Here is a 19,110-nt window from a genome sequence, read left to right as displayed (position 1 = left end):
CGGGATCATTTTCTTAGTTTGCATGAATGCCAGTTGGGAAAGGGACCAGATCTGATATTTAGAGAATGCAGATTTGTATGTCAAGTCAATCAGCAAGTCCCCTTAAAGGAGATGGAGAGGCAGGAAGAAAGAAAACATGCAACTTCTTGTTGTCAAACCAAGCTAGTTTATTTAGACAAGAATCAGACCCCCGAGCCCTGTATCTTGCTACCCATTCCCACACGCTTTCCCTTCTCTGCTTTCCCACAGACAATGGTCTTTGAAACAATCCCCATTCCATTTGCAAACTGAATTCATGATGGAGCAGAAATGCCAATCAATTGTACAACCACCAGCAGAAGAGCATCACCAATCTACATTAGCCAACTTGGGCTGCTTTCCAAAGCATCATCTACAACACATGAATTATTACCAAAACATTACTGCTGTCAGCACATTCCTCTCTATACAACTTCCTATTATTTTTTTGGCGGACAATGCTGAAATTTTAAACAGCTCAATCTTGCTAAACTAATGCAAGTGCCTGGCGCCTTCAGGATGAACTTTTCCTAAAAAAACCAACAATAATCCTACAGTGGAGAACAAAAAACCAAAACCAAACAATCCTTTTCTTTTTTTTGTTTTGCTTCTGGTCTCTTTACAGGCTCCAGCTTCCATTCTAATTTGCCCTAACAGCCTTTTATTTGTCCTGCAAAGGAAAAAGAAAAGACATAAGAGATCCTTAAGCTTTAGTGACACAGAGTACAACAGCTTATAAATCAGACCCGTGGAAGGCAGGGTCAGCAAGCTCAACTGCTTGCATCTTAGCTCATAAAAAATGTGTGCTGAGTACCACTCACTGTAAAACGGCTGCTGCGATTCATTCGTGACAAGGCAAGTGGCAGTGGTAACAGACAGAGCCTGGGGGAGCCGAAAAAATCAGGTGGGGAATTTAGTTTCTCTCTTAATTATAGGTTCTTCTTTTGGCCACTAAACCACCATCAGAGGGTGGAGACTTTTCAGTAATTAGGTTGGCCTGGGCCAAAATTGGACAACTACCAACTTTTGACAGATCCTGTGAATTTTATGCAACTAAACAGTCACACTGACTGCAAAGGGATCATTCGTGCGCACAGGGGAAAGGAAAGTATAAGCATGTGCAGGGTCATGGCTTAGATACAAGAAGTAAGATTTTCAGCAACGCTGAAGTGACTGAGGAGCCTAACAAAGTGGGACCAAACAAACAAACAAGCAAGCTAAGATTTTATCTTTTTTTTTTTTTTTTTTTTTTTTTTTTGTGGTCCCTATGACACTTAGGAGCTTTTATAAATGTTACCCAAAGTCTCCATATCACAGGCCATTACTGATCCCTTGAGCCAAGCCAGCCCTCACACCTTTTATTTTATTCATCTGAAGAGATTCAGAGATTCCAAGGCCGCAGGGGACCATTGGGATTATCTAGTCTGACCTCCTGTCTCACACAGGCCAGAGAACTGCCCCAAAATAATTCCTAGAGCAGAGCATTTAGAAAATCATCCAATCTGGATTTAAAAATTGCCTGAGGTGGAGAATCCATCATGACCCTTGGTAAGATGTTCTAATGGTTGATTATTCACACAGTTATAAAAGCAGCTTAACTTCCAGCCATTGGATCGTGTTATACCTTTCTCTGCTAGATTGAAAAGCCCATTATTAATTTTCCCATTTAGGTACTTAGAGACTAATCAACTCACCCCTTAACCTTTGCTTTCGAAAGCTAAGTAGATTGAACTCCTTGAGTCTGTCACCATAAGGTTTTTTTTTTTTAACCCCAATTCTCATGGCTTTTCTGAACCCTCTCCAATTTATCAACATCCTTCTTGACTTGTGGGCACAGAACTGGATACACCATTCCAGCAGCAGTCACATCACCAGTGCCAACACAGAGGGAAAATGACCTCTCTACTCGAGATTACCCGATATATGCATACAAGAATTCCATTAACCCTTTTGACCATAGCGTCGCACTGGGAGCTCACATTCAGCTCATTATCCACCAAGACCCCTCAAATCTTTTTCAGAGTTCACTGCTTTCCAGGATAGAGTCCCCCATCATTTAAATATGGTCTACATTCTTTGTTCCTACATGTATACATTTAGCCATTTTAAGAACACATTTAAGCTTGCACCCAGCTTACCACACAATCTGGATTGCTCTCTTTCAGTGAGCCATGATCTAAATTTTTTTCCCCACTCCCCTAATTTTTTGTGTTATCTGAAAACTTTACCATTGATGATTTTATGTTCTCTTCCGTGTCATTAATATAAATATTAACTAGCATAGGGCCAACAACTGATCCCTGCAGGACCCCACTAGAAAACACACCCATTAGATGTAGATTCCCCATTTACAATTACATTTTGAGACCCATCACGTAGCCATCTTTTAATCCATTTAATATATGCCATGTTAAACTAGAAAGATATATACAATTTTTTAAATCAAAATGTCATGCAGCACCAAGTTAAATACCTTATAAAGTTTAAGTATATTACATCAACACTACTAGCTTTATCAATCAAACTTGTAATCTCATTTTAAAAAAATCAAGTTAGTTTGACAGGATCTATTTTCCATAAACCCACATTGACTGGCATTAATTATACTGCCCTCCTTTAATTCTTTACTAAATCAAGTCCCATATTAGTTGCTCCATTTTCTTAGCTGTGATCAGTGTCAGACTGACAGCCCAACAATCTCTGGGGTCATTCCGTTTACCCTTTTGACATATTGGCACAACATTAGCTTTCCTGAGTCTTCTGGAACTTCACCAGCATTACAAGATTTATTGAAAAACAAACATTAAGGGCCGAGCAAGCTCCTCAGCCAGTTCTTTCAAAATTCTTGGATACAAGTTATCTCAACATGCTAAATTAAAAATGTCCAACTTTAGTAACTGCTGTTTAATGTCCTGAGATACTAGTGGAACATCATCATATGATATGACTCCATCATCTGTTTCCCCACTCCAAATACACAACAGAAATATTTATTGAATACTCCTGCCTTGTCTGCATTATTTGAGAATTGTACCATTTCCATCCAATAAGGAACCAATACCACTATTAGAATTCTTTTTGTTTCTAATATACTTAAACTCATTCTTATTGCCCTTAGCTCTGCTGATCATAGATTTCTCCTTGTGTCCTTTTTACTATAAACTCCTCCTTCCTTCCATTTTTAGAAGATTTTGTATAGCTGCCTTCACTTCCTTTCTAAACCAAACTGATTTTTTCTTCCTCAGTTGTGGCTTTTTGGGCATCTAGTAAGGTGTTCTTAAATGATTCCCCATTATTATTCACATTTTTTCTGATTGAACTTTTCCTCTCAGTTGATTTGGCTCATAATTATTTCCAGCTTTCAGAAATTGGCCCTTTCAAAGCACCAAGTATATACATCATGGATCTGGAGTTTGATCTGTGACCACATTTACAGTGTGTACAAATCATGATTGCTTGTACCTAAGCTACCGTTCATTTTTAGTTCTTTGATCAGTTCCTCTTTACCTATGAAGATGAGATCAAATATAGAATCCCCCCGTGTTGACTACAACACTTTTTAAGATAGGAATTTGTCATCTAGAACATTTAGAAATTCCAAGACTGTTTTAGTACTAGCAGCATGAGACATCCAGCAGAGATCATTCAAATTGAACTCCCGCATGATCATGCAACGTTTTCCCCCTACACATTGTAGATGGGTGCATAAGGAGGCAGTCATCCGGTTCTCTAGTGCAAATTGGAGGTCTGTAGTAGACACCATTAATACTCCATCTCGTTCTTTATCTGTTAGGACATTGATCAATAAGCAGTCAAGATGATTTTCTTCTCAGGGACTCAGAAGCAGGTAATGCCATTTTTGACAGAGTGCCACACTCCCACCCCTTTGGCTCACTCGATCCTTCTGAAGTAGGTGGTGATAATTTATTTTAACATTCCAGTCATGGGAATGAACCCACCATGCTTCAGTAATACCAGGTAGGTCAAATTTATGATCATAAATGAGCAATTCCAGTTCCTCTTTTATTATCATCCAAGAGGATCATGGGAAGCAAAGAATTTTAAAAGTTTTGCTGTATCTGAGAGATGGAGGATAAAGGTCATATTTCAAAGTACGTGAATCAAATGAAGATTTCATTTAGCTCTAATAAGACAATTATGTTGATTAAACTTCATCTGGTTATTAAAAACAGATATGTTTAGTTTTCATAAGTCTTGAACTTTGAATCTTTTATTGGAGTTTTATTTTAAAGTAAAGTATAATATAAAGTTTATCCTCACCTATCCCGCCCTCTGGCTACCACTGCTAGAAAAAGAGGCCAGAAATCAGATATTTACATGAGCTGTCTAGGAAGCTGAGCCTGCTACCAAAATGCCCAGAGGTATTTCAGTAACAGGACCTGTGTGGCACAGATTAACTGGATGCTGAATAACTGAAATCTCACACCATCGTTGTCATCAAGGGATGTCACCAGAATTCACTGTTTTGGAGAGAGAAGATAGACCGGGCCATATCCTGAAACCTGTGCCTTTATTCAGTCACAATCACCGACGGACTTGTACTTCCTGAGTAAAATCAACTAATCCACCCTGAATAAGGGCTTCAGGATTAGCCTCTGAGGTATTAGCTCCAGGCACCAAAGGAGACGGAGAAGACAGCGCAGTCACCACAGGACCCTGGACTCTTTTCATTATAGAAACCCAGTGTAAGGAAAGCAACGGGCACATTCTTTGGAGAGCTTCGCAGCAGTGATTTACATACAAACATATATACACACCCTCCCCTCTCCCCGCCATCATTGTACCCTGCAGGTGTTTTGGCCTGACATTGATGGATTGCCAGCAGAAGGCAGGATTGTCTGAGATTTTTGCAGCTCTCCCATAGTTAGGGTAGAAGGGTGAGCTAGAATACCGTAATATATGCCCAGCCTACCCCCTTTCTACCTCCTTCTATGAAATGAGAGTTAAAGGGACAGATGCCAAATCTGGGATTTTTTCCATATTCATTTTTAAGAAAGTGAGGAATTCAGCACTGGCCCTGCTAAGCCGGTCTCTTGGTCTATTGCATTTCTGCCAGCAGTGATGTCATGCCACCATCTGTATTCTCTCTGTGCTGGGCAAAGAAGAATCAGACTGTATACAGCATACACACAGTACCACCAGATGGTTTCTGAGGACAGTCTGGGTGCTTGAGGTAAGAAGAAGGAAGGAGGGAACTCAGAACAATCCTTTCTGTCATAGCTGAATGGCAGTCCCCAGGGCATTTAAAGGGGACCTGTCCCCTTCAGGTCCATTAGATCTTGCATTATGGACTTTTTCTTCCAGTAATATAGGCACAGATTGCATTTGTATGAAACTGGACCCAAGCTTATTTGGGTGGGGACTGAGAGCAGATGCCGGCTGTATAAGGAGAGGGAGGGATCGTGGTTATAGTAAATGATAGAATCAGGAGAATAAGCTTCTGTTCCATGAATGCCAACGTCACCCAAAAATCCACGAAGGGCAGCATTCCTTATTTGGATCACTGCAACTTATTTAAACAAAGGACATCAAGCAAGTGAACAGCAGTGGTACCATGCAATTTTAGGGTCTCCAATTATGCACCAAAATAAACCGTGAGAATAGTCAAAGAGAACAGATCTGGACAAATTTGCACCCTATGGATTACTACGGTTCCCATCTATTGGGTGAAGAGTTAAGAATGCTGACCAGAACACGGAGATCCATTGCTAAATGAACATGAAGCTAGATTCCTAACCAACGGTTTGGCTAGCTGCAGAAATTACTGGCCTTGAATAAGACAGAGATTTAGAGAGGGTGCAGTTCAGACTAAGTGAGGTCTGCCATAGCTTCACAATTTCACTCTCATGAGATCTCATCTAAATACACTTTGGCTTTTCACAAGTCAGTGAAAATATGGACTTTGTTTTTTGGCCAACTGTGCAGGCAGCTGGGAATTTTCTCCTCAGAGATCCAGGTGTGGCTCCCAGTTTGTGGGTGTAGAAGCACCTTTCATTTTACCCCCTTAATCATTATCCTACAGCTGGCAACACACTGAGGGCTTGGTGATTTTTTTATTTTTTTTTCCCAAGTGTAATGAAAGAGACCAACTGGCAAGTGCAAGTTCTAAAATACTGTGAGAAGCAGGTTCCGTCTGTTCCTATTAACAGCTTCAGAAAGCCTTTGGCTGGGATTTCCTTGTCCCCCTCACTCACCCTGGAAGGGGGCATAGGCATTCCTGGGTTGGCTATGCTACTTGACAGCCATGCCAGGTGGAGCCACAGCTTGGCCTGCCAATCAAGCCTTTGAACAGTGACGTTGTCCAACTTCCACTGCCAGATGGGTTTCTCTCTCTATTGTATCAAGCAGCACCTCCCTCTGACCTGCACTCCCCACCCCTAAACTCAGCATCAAGGGTAAGGGTACAACAAACAAACAAACAAACAGCACTAAATTAAAATGAAGGAACCCAAAAGCAAAACTCTTTAATGGGGGAAAGAGCTGGTACAGGATAAAGGAGGCATTGTGACGGAGGCTGCTTTTCTTGTGCCACTGAGCAAACACACAACCCAGTGGGCAGATAACGAGACAACCAATGCTCCTTAATTAGCTCTCCCTGGAAGTGAATCTGGAGTCATGAAAATCCCCCGTAACTTGCATGCTGAGAAAGCTCCATCCATGCTTGCCTTATGGGCCTTGAGTTCTGGACACGCAGACACACATTTCAAGACTGTGCCTTATGCCATAGGTGACAGGGAAAGGGGGCATTCGCTCACTCTCACTGTGACAGAGCCTTCCTTTAGCAGAGCCCACGGTGCTTAGATATACCCATGATTCTCTTTGCCAGCATATAGTCACTAGAATAGACCAAACCCCCTGACAGAATTTCAGCTTCTTTATGACATGGGAAATAGCAATGTGTGCTCTGGGTCTGTTGTATTAGCTCTCGAGTGCCAGATGTGCATGCTCATTCAGTGCTGCATGGTTTAGAGAAGAGACATGGTCCTCGTCCTACAGAGTTTTCAACCCTCGTTTCCCATCCTTTGGGAAGGAAAGGCAGACTCTTCTCTTGGAGTGGAGAAGCAGCGCACGGTGAAGTGCAGGGATGCTCCCACACCTCTAATTTTTTTGCAATATAGGCCATTACCCCCACCCCCCATTTTACTCTCAGGGCTCTGTGCACTGCACCGCTCCTTAGTTATTTTTTGTTAAGAACCTATAAGGTACAAATCCAGACAGTCCTGGCTCCCTGGATACTGTACAATGTTAGGGACAGAGTAGAAAGATGCACAGGGAAACCCAGAAAGGGGAAGGACCTGAAATTGGGGTGCTCTTTTTCTTTGTTTGTTTTGTTTCCCTTATTTTTAACTCTTCTGGCAGGCAGTGTGGGCATCACTCCATATATAGAGACGTATAAAGATTGCCTTTGGGGAAATAAGAGAACTATAAACATGCGACCCCACCTACATTCTATTTTATGAGGCTTTCCCCCTTTCAGATGTTGCTCTAAGTATTCACATGTGACATGATCGCTCTGCTTTCCATGCTCCACAGTAAGGAGGAAGCACGCACCAGAATAATGCCTGTGATTTGCATTTCTCAGATTCAGTCTAAATGAAGAACCAACTCTGCCAACTGAGATTCTTTACAAGTTCCTAGCCCCTCCAGATGGGAAGTGTATTTTGGGTGTGTGTGTGTGTTGGGAGAGGGGGGAGGATGCTCACCTCAGCACCGTCGCTATCCTGGAATCCAGAAAGTGAACACATTCTGATATTTCAAGAACATACAAATAAATAGCAACCATCAACTTGCTATATTATCCAAGTATGCTACCATTAAGGACTCAAAGGGCTCTAGCTGCACCTAGGCCTTGTGTGAGTGGTCTGCTCTGGTGTGAATTTCACTGTAAGGATCCAATCCTGCTGCTAATGGAAATATTATTGATTTCAAGGCCTGAGTGAGGTAGCCATTTGGACATTGGCCCCATGAAATTGCACAGATACAAAGAGCTTGTCATATTCAACAGATGATACACAGAAGTATTGGAGGCTGGATCAAGATAGACATCTTCAGTTCCCTCCCCTTGAAGTCAGCAAATTAACCATTAGGACAGCTCACCAAGCGATGTGTTGGATTCTCCATCGCTTGAAATCTTTGAATCAAGCCTCGATGCCTTTCTAGAAATAGGCTCCGGCTCAACCACAAGTTATTGAGTGGGATGCTGGAATCATGAGATGTAATTCTCTACCTGCATCATGCAGGAGGTCTGACTAGATGATCAGAACAGTCCCTCTCTCACCTTCATTTCTACGAGTCTAGGTCTCTTTCCAAAGCACTCAAGCCCCTGTACTCTGCACAAGTAGCCTAGAAATGACCCAGCTCACCGGCCCTATAATCTCTGAGGCTCTGCATGCAGTTGTCAGGGCACTCAGTGTAGAATACTGAAACACTGTTGTAAGAAAAGACAGCATTCAAACTCCGATTTTATGATATGCTAAACATCACATCCAATAACGATTACTTTTACTGTCAAGCAAACAACTTGGACAATCCATCTTCCCTTTCAGACAATATTATGTTCCCCCAAAATGACACTGCATTATAGCATTCTTTATTTATCACTGAGGGTTTTTAAGCACTGATGTTAAAGCTCTTATCCTTTATCTTCTCTTTTTTGTTTGTTTGTTTGTTATGAATGTCACATTTTATTTATCGAGATTGGCCTGTGGTTCCTGTTTAGATATTGCGAAGAACGGGTTTATGATTTCCTCCCTGGCAAGCTGGCGTCCCTGCAGAGAGCAATCCCTGTCACAAAATCAAAACTGAATGTTCTCACTTTCTGTTTTGCTCACAGGAGGAGGAACAGGAGCGATCCAGGATAGAGCCAAAATCATCTGAGGTCTAGCACACAGACTAGGGTAATTTAAACTCTGTTGTGGTTATTAGCCCTCATGGGGGGTAGAGCAAGAGCGTTCACGTCACTGCCCTGTGAGATTCTTTGAACCTGCAAATCCTGCTGATCTACCACTACAATATAACCAAAGAATGTGTGTATGCCTGCAGGCTGACGCAATTGTCAGCTTAATCGACTGACTGTATCTAAGGTCCACAGTCGTCAGTAGGAAGCGTTGTTGCAGCCATGTTGGTGCCAAGATACTAGACAAGGTGGGTGAGGTAATATCTTTTATTAGACTAACTTCAGGAGTTGGACCAATCAGAGATATTACAATCAGTGTCATGCAAAAGGGTCAAAGGGCTCCCAGGTGCCTCACAAGACCACATAGCCAAAAGGGGTGTGGACTATAACTGCCAGGCATTATGCGTCCATGACACACAGAAGGATTAAAAACTGCCACCACTGGACACTCAATGGACTTCGCCATCACACGAGCAATACTGTAGCACCATTTCCGTCAAACCTGATGTTGCGCCGATAACAATGATTGATAACGACATTGACGTCCTGATTGGGGACAGATATTGGTGGCATTTCCATCACATCTGTCTACAAACTGCCATGCAAAAACAAACAATCCAAGTTGGTTAGCCCACACAATCTTGGACATGGTAAAATGTGGGTGATCATTGGTGACTTTAACAGTCCCAGACAAGTCATGCACTGGTCAAATGCTGAACATCACTCAATACATTGAAGATGGATTTGAAAAGGGTATGGTAAAAGCAGCTATGTTTGTCAGCCTCGCAGCGCTTTTGCCAGTACTCCAACATCCATACGAATGATCCATCTCGGAGCAAGAAGTTTTATCTATGTTGACACAGCCTATTCGTTGCTGCCAGGGTCTAAGTCAAGGATCTCACTCAGATGGAAGCTCTGTTAATATCCGTGCAGTCCGGGCCCTCACCAAGCTGGGCACCAATAACCAACTGTGCGCCAACCAAGCCAAATGCAGAACTGTGAGGCCAATATATAACTCATCGTTGTCTGGAACGGATCATCATTTGCCTACTGTTGAAATCCTGTCTGCTTTGGAGTGGCTCGCTCTCCTGCAAGGCACACAGGGAGAAGGCAAAAGGCAAACTTTGGACCCAGAACACCACACTTAGGAAATTTGCACATTCGAAACCAGGGAACCAACCCAGCAACATTAAGAGGTACTGTGCTTTCACTTTGCTACACGATGGCCCAATATGCATATCTGGCGTGGGAAAGATTGCATCATACAAAGAAGCTGGACCCTGTGCTGAATGACAGGTCTCACTACAACACAGGATGTCTAAAACCAACAACTGTGAACAGCCTTTATGTGCTTGCTGGAATTGCTCCTCGATATTAGAAGAGCGGTCACAAATAAAATAGAATGATTATGCCAGATCAAAGATACTAGACATCTGCTACATGGCCACACCACAACAGTCACCTGAAATCATGGAAATAGCTTCCTAGCTGCTTAGAAATTCACCTACAACTACACAACTGGAAACATGCCACATAGAACTTGAAATACTCAAAGAGGATGACAAATGCACACTGAGGAATGCCTTCCCACAGGGGTGGAGAAGGACTGATCCAGCTGGAGATTTCTAAATCACCTTTGGACAAGAGCTGGCAGGTTAAAAGTCAAGCTATGGAAATTGGGCTATTCCAACGCCCAGACACGTGACTCAGGTGAAACAAACCAGGGAACATCTGTGGGTCTCCCGACTCCTGGAGGAACTGCATCATGGAAGATCTCACCAGGACTACAGATTGGGCACGTGACGCAGCCCAACACTGGAAACAACCTGATTGCGGTAGAAGGGCAAGAAGATTCACCCCTCACGTTTCAGAGGGTAAGATCATTACCTTGTAGAGCTATAGTAATTTATACACACCTCCACATATACCACAGTTAGAAGACTAGGGGGAAAGTCATCCCTGTACAGAGGAACATCAGAATGTCTATTCACCACTAAGTACCAGTCTTTCAACTGGACTGGGGCCCAGGGGTGAATTTTGTCTCCTTTGTCCTTGATAATTCTAAAAAGTACATTTGATTCAACAAAACCCATCTTGATCTTATACCAGGCAAGACCTATTGGCTTCTGCAATATTGCATGGAACTACTTACTGTCACCACAAGTGTTCTCTAATAGGATGTCCAAAATCTTGGAAAGTTTGTCTCTACCAGTCTGCCCCTCTTTGTGCCCCAGCCCACCTGGTTAAACAGAGAGAGGGTGATGCTGGCAAACCAGAAGTGGTCTCGTTGGCTTTGAAGGTTATGGAAGGTTGCTGGAACATACAGAGATTTCCTGGATAGGGAGACCTCAGTCTTTCTTGCCTCTCTAAAGTTTCCCTTACAGTTTCTGTCCTCACATCCAACCTGTGACAAAATCTTCCAAGTTCTTCCTGTAGCAGCTCTAAGATGCAGCCTTTTCTATTTCCTCCCGCCCCTACCCCCACACACAGCTAAAACTCTCATCCAGACTCTCGGCATTCTCACAACTCAATTACTGCCTTGTTCCGGCCTTGCAAAATGCAAACCCACCCTGCTCATATCCATTCAGAACTGTGATGCCAAAATAGTTTCCCTAGTTCGCTGCTTTGATCACATCACCCCTCTCCACCGGCTTCTCTCCTTCTGTCTAGGATGCCTACGAAAAACTTGACAGTGGTTAGGCCACTGGTGCGCTGGTATCTTTGGCTATCACGCTAACCAATTTTTTATGGTGCTCCCCCATCTTTATCTCTGTCGCCTTCTCTCATATTTAGGGGCAAGAATGGTCTTTCTGGTCTGTGTTTGAACAGCCACCCAGTACAATGGGGTCTTGGTCCATGACTGGGCTCCTAGGCGCTACTGCAATAATAATAAAATTCACTCTTGTGCAAAGGGGTGGCAGAAAATGTGCGCCAATTAGGTTTCATGCAAACCCTTGGAACAGGAATTCAATGGCACTCAGGCCTTGTGTTACAACCTATATTATGCGAAGTACCTAATGCTCTGGAGGTGCTATACAAATAAGTAAGAGCAGTAGTTATGGGATGGCTATTAAACAGATATCATGTTTCACTCCAGAGAGAGCTGCATTTCAGTTTAGATTGACTATCAGAGGAAGTTTTGGAACAGCTTTGGGATCCTTCTGTATATATGCAGATTATCACAGACTCCAATTGTCTCTCTTCCATTACACTATGGACAATTGGTCAGAGGAGATTAGAATGTTGCTGGGATAATACGTGTTATTTGCCTTTTGTGGTAGCTCAAATCCCACAAGAGACATTTCTTTCATGAAATAAATCACACAAGATAACTCCCCAAAACTACCTAAAAGATCCTATAATTAGCTGGCACAATTGCTTCCTGGAGAAATTAGAGCTACAAAAGGCAGCTCAGGGCATCTAAAAGGGGAAGATTCGGCTTGGAAAATTCTTGCTCTTCAGGGGTGCAAGATATCCTCCTTTACTGTAACGAAAGCCCTCTTGTCCAACGTCCTCCAACAAGCTGCCTTTAATGGGGTTGCTATTGCAGAGGTAAAGCATTTTATATGGAACCAAGTTTACATTATCCTGCTATTTGGAGATCTAGCTTGCAATGCTGTTTAAATCCTTTAATCCATAAATAGGATTCCAGCCAGAGCTGGGCTGCTTTCCAGAACTGTAATCTCCAGTATATGAATTATTACAAAAAGATTAGGGTGTTTCAAGTAATAACATTTCAAATAAATCAGCTTTCATGGAGGAACAACAAACTAATATTGGAAATAACGTAAGAGACATTTATATAGCTACTTGCTAGAATAACTTCACTAACCAGGGGTAGGATTCTTTTCTCATTTACATCCTTTTCTTTGAGAAAAGTACCTTTACATCCATCATCTCACAGTGGGGGCTTTGCTGCAAAGCAAGTGGGGTGCTCCTGGTTTCATTCTCTTCCTCCTTCAAATAAAACCACTGACGTGCCAGTTCTTGTTACCCAGAGATTTAGCGATATGGCTGTCACTGCAGATGATACTATTCTCTCCTTCCACTCTGCATAATGATATGTTGAGGACGGACAGATAATCCTACTGGCTGGAGTATTTTCACTCACCACCATTACAACAATGATGGACTCCGGATTTAATTATTATTTCTATTGTGAAAAAAGCAATGCCTGCCCCAGGGATTAGGGCCCCATTCTATTAGGCACTATACAAACAAACAACACAATGACAGCCCCTACCCAAGAGAGCTCCCAATCTAGGATTTAGACAATATACAACAACATGCAGTTCTGCAAAGTACTTAGCACATGCTTGAGTGCTTTGGTGAACACGGAAGCTCTGCTAAATTGTAGTCCATGTGACTAAATAGACAAACAAGGTGGGTAAAGGGCTGGAGGAAGGGTCCAGCAGACAGGTGTGAGTCAATGCACGAAACAAATATTTGGCTTTTGGAATTATTGTAATTGGAAAACACCCCCTGCTGTGTGTGCACGCATGCACGCACACAGAGTTTTGCAGAAGTATAATGGTTTCTTATCTAGTTCATGTTATTTTCAAGAGTTACTTTCATATGCTGTATCCTTATCCTGTGTAGCTTTAGCTTTCATACAACCTGTATCCCAGACAGTAAAGCAAAACAGCCAGAAAACTCCAATGTAAATAAATATATCCAAAACGAAGAGAAGAGAGGAGGTACAGGTGATGGAAAAGAGATTTGAAATAAAAAGATGGAGGCCTCCCACAACCCCTTGAGGAGAAGAGATTGAATCACATTGTGCCTCTAACTGCACAGTGGCTTACCGGGGACTTGAATGGTGCACAGGCTTTATGTGCAAGCTTGAACTAAGGTTCTCCTTTAGTTTAAGAAGTTGGAGCTTGTGCTTCTGAAGCAGGGGGAGCCAAGTTTCAGCCCCACTGTCAGCCAGGAAGCTGTAGGTCGCTCGGTGATAGCTTTGACATCTGAGGTAGCTCTGGATTAATGGCACTTTTCCACATGCTAATGAATAAGCGACATCTCTTGATTCCTTATTTATCCATTTGTAAAGTTTAATGGGCAGTTGTAGAACTGATTATTAATCTTTTATGGGGAAGCACGTGCCGGCTTCCTGATTTACACTTACATCAATAAAGATCTGGTCATTCAGTTGAGTGCAAAACAGGCTCCGCATATTTCATTTGAATGTTTTTTTTTAAGCTAAACAAACAAATATACTAAAACTGGCTCTCCTTAAATATTGGTCTCACCACCCGCCAGCAGCCCGGGGTTTGTTTCCAGACTTGAAAACAAGACCAGAGAAATGAGAAAGCCATTGAGGCCCCCAGATCCACACTCTGAGCAATACGGTGGCCTGTATGGAGTCCCATCAAAACCAACAAGTCTCTGGACAGTTCCTCCCATATGAATCAGATGGTGGGATCAGGGCTGGAGGCTTAAACCGTGGCCCCCCAACATCTGATCCAGAGGCCAGAGAGAGCCTTTCTATTAACTTCAGTGGGGTTTGGGTCAGTCAACACGCAAGTTCTTCTATTGAATTCAATGGGCTTAGAGTTAAAGACGTACACAAGGTCAATTGCAGAATCAAGGCTTAAAGATTACATATTTGCATCACTTAAGTGTATGAATCATGTTATTGCTGTATAGTAAAAGGCCAATGATCTGTATAGGAGTCACCAGACGAGAACCCCCAACCACCTTAAAAACAAAAACAACCAACCCACAGCACCTTCCCCCTTGCCAAAAATCCCCCATCAATGACTCTTGTATTCCAGTGGGCTTCCTTTAACCATGCCTTTTACCAAATGAACCCACAGATTAGTAGATATGGAAAAAGTTACCCTGGCATCCAATTTTCTTTGATTGTTCTTCGTCTGGTAAACTAACCCTCTGGAGACCTTCAAAAACCAATCAGCTAGAACTCCTTAAATTAGATCTTAATAAAAAAAATATATCTCAAACACTATCAGAAACAGCTCTTCCTTAAACAGATATTTTATCATAAAAATATTTGAGGATCTTCATAATTTTTTAGCCAGCTTCTCTATATATTCAGCTGTGATTTATCCAGGACATTACTCTTGTACGATAAGTTACATTAGGGAAAGTGGATAGTTAGTGAATCAGGTGCATCTGATTTTCATCACCTATGATGAGAAAAATTAGACCAGAAATAAATTTTAAAAATTGCTTTTAATTCAAGGAAAACATTAAATCATGCATGTAATTTTCAGAGTAGCACTAGTATAAGGCTAGTCCACAAAATCTTCCAGTGTAGATTTAAAAAAAAAAAAAATCTATTTTGAGAACGTAAGAACATCCAAACTGAGTCAGACCAATGGTCCATCTAACCCAGCATCCTGTCTTCCGACCATGGGCAATGCCAGGAGCTCCAGAGTGAATGAACAGAACAGGTAATCATCAAGTGAGCCATCCCATTAGCCGTTCCCAGCCTCTGGCAAACAGCAATCCCTGCCTATCCTGGCTAATAGCCATTAATGGACCTATCCTCCATGAACTAACCTAATTCTTTTTTCAATCCTGTTTTAGTCTTGGCCTTCACAACAGCCTCTGGCAAGGAGTTCTACAGGTTGACCATGCATTGCGTGAAGAAATACTTCCTTTTGTTCATTTTAAACTTGCTGCCTCAAGATGAGGGCGTACCATGGATTTATAAAGAGGCAGCATGATATTTTCTGTTTTATTATCTATCCCATTCCTAATGATTGAGTGGATGTTTTCAGAGAACTATCCACGATGACTCCAAGATCTCTTTCTTGAGTGGTAACAGCTAATTTAGATCCCCTCCTTTTGTACGCATAGTTGGGATGATGTTTTCCATTTACCAACATTGTCTTTCATCTGCCGTCTTGTTGCCCAGTCAGCCACTTTTGGTAGATCCCTTTGTAACTCTTTGCAGTCTTAACGATCTCCAGTGGTTTTGTATCTGCAAATTTAGCTACCTCACTGTTTACCCCTTTCTCCAGATCATTTATGAATATGTTGAACAGTCCTGGTCTCAACAGGGACCACTGGGGACACCACTCTTTTCATCTCTCCATTCTGAGACCGGACCATTTATTCCTACCCTTTGTTTCCTATCTTTTAACCAGTTACTGATCCAGGAGAGGACCTTCCATCTTATCCCATGACTGCTTACTTGGCTTAAGAGCCTTTGGTGAGGAACCTTGTCAAAGGCTTTCTGAAAATCCAAGTACACTCTATCCACTGCATCATCCTGGTCCACAAGCTTGTTGACCCAACAAACAATTCTAGTAAATTGGTGAAGCATGAGTTCCTGTTAGAATCAACATGGTTTGTGTTTCCCAACAAATCATGCTCATCTATGTCTCTGATAACTCTGTTCTTTACTATAGTTTCAACCAATTTGCCTAGTACTGAAGTTAGGCTTACCGGCCTGTAATTGTTAGCAATTGTAATTGATAATTATATAATCATTTTATGGTTGCTTTAGCAAGGAGCTAAGTAAATCCCAGAGACAAACATCTTCAGTGGAGGCTTTAAAAAACAAAAACAAAAAAACCACCACCACAAAAATGACTTCGTCCTTTTTGTTTCCTCATGGACAGGAATGCAACAATCCCACATCACATGAAATACAGCTCTCCTTCCTAACCTATAATTAAAGCTGCTGCTTGCTAAGGTGGAGAGCAACATTTTAGTCAAAGGTTCTGTCAGCATGTCCATTAAACAGCCAGTGTTATTTTCCCCCTGGAATTCATTCTCAGACATTTCAAATAGAGTTGAAAATTTTACGTACATGCTGTTAGCGCAGAGAGGAATTATTCTTCTTTCAAAATTAAATAACTCAGGTCAAATATTCTGACTACTTTCCCTACTCAACTCAAATAAAATTTCCAGGTTTTCATATTTTTGTTGGCAACTTCTCAATGCCTTGAATTTGAAAATAAGTAAAACAGCTCAGTAAAGAGTAAGGGTGGAATTCACCCCTGTGCAGAGGGCTAGCACAAGAAATCTTACACAATCTTAAAACTTGCATAAGGGCTTAAAATAATACCTAAGTAGCATATAGACTTTCTGCCCAGAGATGAACTTCATTCAAAGCATGCAGAGTCATTTTTCTGACTATATGATGATGTGTATTATCATTGCACCCATGGTAATTGTGGGCCATATAAGGCCTAAGATTAATAGACATTTACTGCCTCTCCTAGCAAAAACTAATTTTTGTTGTACTCCTAGCCTTGAAGCTACTACTGCTATGGGAGGGAGAGCAGGTTTCTGTTACGGCTCATGAATCATAACTATTTATCGCCAACCAGACTGGGCTGTCCTATTCATGAAGCATAGTTCCTCACTCCACAAGCAGTACCATTGATTTCAATGACAGTCACAAAGTAAGGTACAATTCCTCTTAAGTTAGGGTGGTGCAATCTGCCCCTCCCCTTTCCCCTATTTTTTTTTTTTTTTTTTTTGAAGGAAGGGAGGGCCACTAGCACCCACTATCTACTTGGCCCTTTCAAACATACAGGAAAACATGGTCTCTGTCCCCCAAAAGCTCACAAGATAAGACTGCAAGGCCTTAAACTGGATATTATTATAGCCAATACAATTGTCAGCTCAGACCGCTCAAGCTCATTGTGACTGTAACCATGGAGCTGTTATGATTTTGTTTCCATTGTATAATTTTTCCATAGCATCTGTCTATCGACAGGAGCCGCGACTGTTTTGCCAGGCTGAACATTACAGAGGTACATGCATTGTCCCCCCCAATAGAGCCTTTATTTTTTGTTCTTTCCTGGTTTTGTGTTTCCCTAAAACTAAAATAAAAGCCATTGATTACTGAACGTGTATTCCTTGCATATGGCAGAATGTAAGTACTCCAAGTACTGATGACATAAGAACTCAAAAGAACCCAGTTTGGATTACCACATTCTGGGCAATGTTCCAAACACAGGGTCAGAGAAAAGTGATCTTTTGACTTGTAAGCTGAGCATGTTTGACACAGAGCCATTGAGAGAGAACATGGAGTCCCTGAAAGCCATTTTAATAGCCCTTGCTGATTATGTAATCACACTTTAAAAAGGGACTAGCCAACTTATGAAATTCTGGATACAGTTCTTTTTCCACCCACATGAAAAAAAAATCAGGTTAAAAGACTACAAAATACATACAACAATAGCTTTTCATTACCGTGTGTGATGAACTGAGATCCTGTAAGCCTGCAGCAAACCACCCATGATAGGAATTTTTCCATACTGCCATTTTTCCTGCTTTCTTTGTTTGGATGATTCACGTTGCATCAAGCTAACCCCAAATGCAGCCCCATTTCATCATGGAATTTGATAGGACTCTCTGACAACTCCCTGAGATCTAGCAAGACCCTTAGAACAAGACAGAGCAAACTGCCAGTATCCCCACCTCATGCACCTGTTAGAGTTCCCTGTGGAAATAGGTAACGCTCTCCAGCTGGCCTCAGCCATGCTCCCTGGCAATCGCTACAGGAAGGGCATACAGCTGTGTTGTTCTCCCCCTGCTAACCATGTGGGTTAACTCAGTCTCTTCCAGCATTATTGCAATAGCAACTATTATCTTAATTATTTGTAAAATTGCACCATAGAGACCCCAGCTCTGAGCTGGGCCCTACTGTGCTGTACATACACACTGCAAGGGACAGCCCCTGACCTGAAGAGCTTAAAGGCTAAGTAGACAAGATAGACAAAGGGTGGTGGGAAAAAGGAATTATTATTATCCCCATTTTTTCAGAAGGGAACTGAGGCACAGAGAGAGATTAAGATGGCATTTTTAGGGGCAGGGGCCATCTCTTTGTATAGTGCCTGGCACACTGGCTTGCTGGTGCTAGTGCAATACAAATAGTTAATGACTTACCCCAGGGAGTCTGTGGCAGAGCCAGGAATTGAAGCCTGATCTCTAGACTCCCGCTCCAGCACCTGACCCCTGCCAACAATCTTTCTCACTCCTCAAGAGCCTCTCTTTAATGCAACTTTCCCAGTTCAAGTCCCAGCAGACTTCTTGTCCTTGTCAGGGTTCTCAAGGGGAGTTGAAAAAATGAATGAATGGGTGAAGCTGGGAGGGATAGTTCAGCTGCAAGGAAAAGGAGCTCTCACTTGACTTCCCTCATTTGTTTGGGCCTGTTAAAGTGAACAATGCACTGCAGCCTTTTGGAAAACAAC

General features: G+C 42.1%; 1 protein-coding gene across 11 annotated transcripts in view; it reads right to left on the bottom strand.

Moving 5' to 3' along the window:
- PLXNA2 (plexin A2) overlaps nt 1–18,822 on the bottom strand; it is a 349,352-nt gene extending 330,530 nt beyond the window's left edge. For 10 of the 11 annotated variants that reach the window (XM_067558841.1, XM_067558829.1, XM_067558833.1 and 7 more), the window contains exon 1: nt 18,110–18,196. The gene's annotated coding sequence lies outside the window, so the exon portion shown is untranslated. Of the gene's footprint in view, nt 1–18,109; nt 18,197–18,805 lie in introns of those variants that run through there. The other variant, XM_067558832.1, reaches the window with a different exon arrangement.
- Nucleotides 18,823–19,110: the final 288 nt, after the last annotated feature.

This window comes from Emydura macquarii, unplaced genomic scaffold (assembly GCF_026122565.2).
Source record: "Emydura macquarii macquarii isolate MOO-44397 ecotype Brisbane River unplaced genomic scaffold, CSIRO-AGI_Emac_v2 contig_2184, whole genome shotgun sequence".
Classification (NCBI taxonomy): domain Eukaryota; kingdom Metazoa; phylum Chordata; order Testudines; family Chelidae; genus Emydura; species Emydura macquarii.
This window is presented reverse-complemented; position numbering and strand designations above follow the sequence as displayed.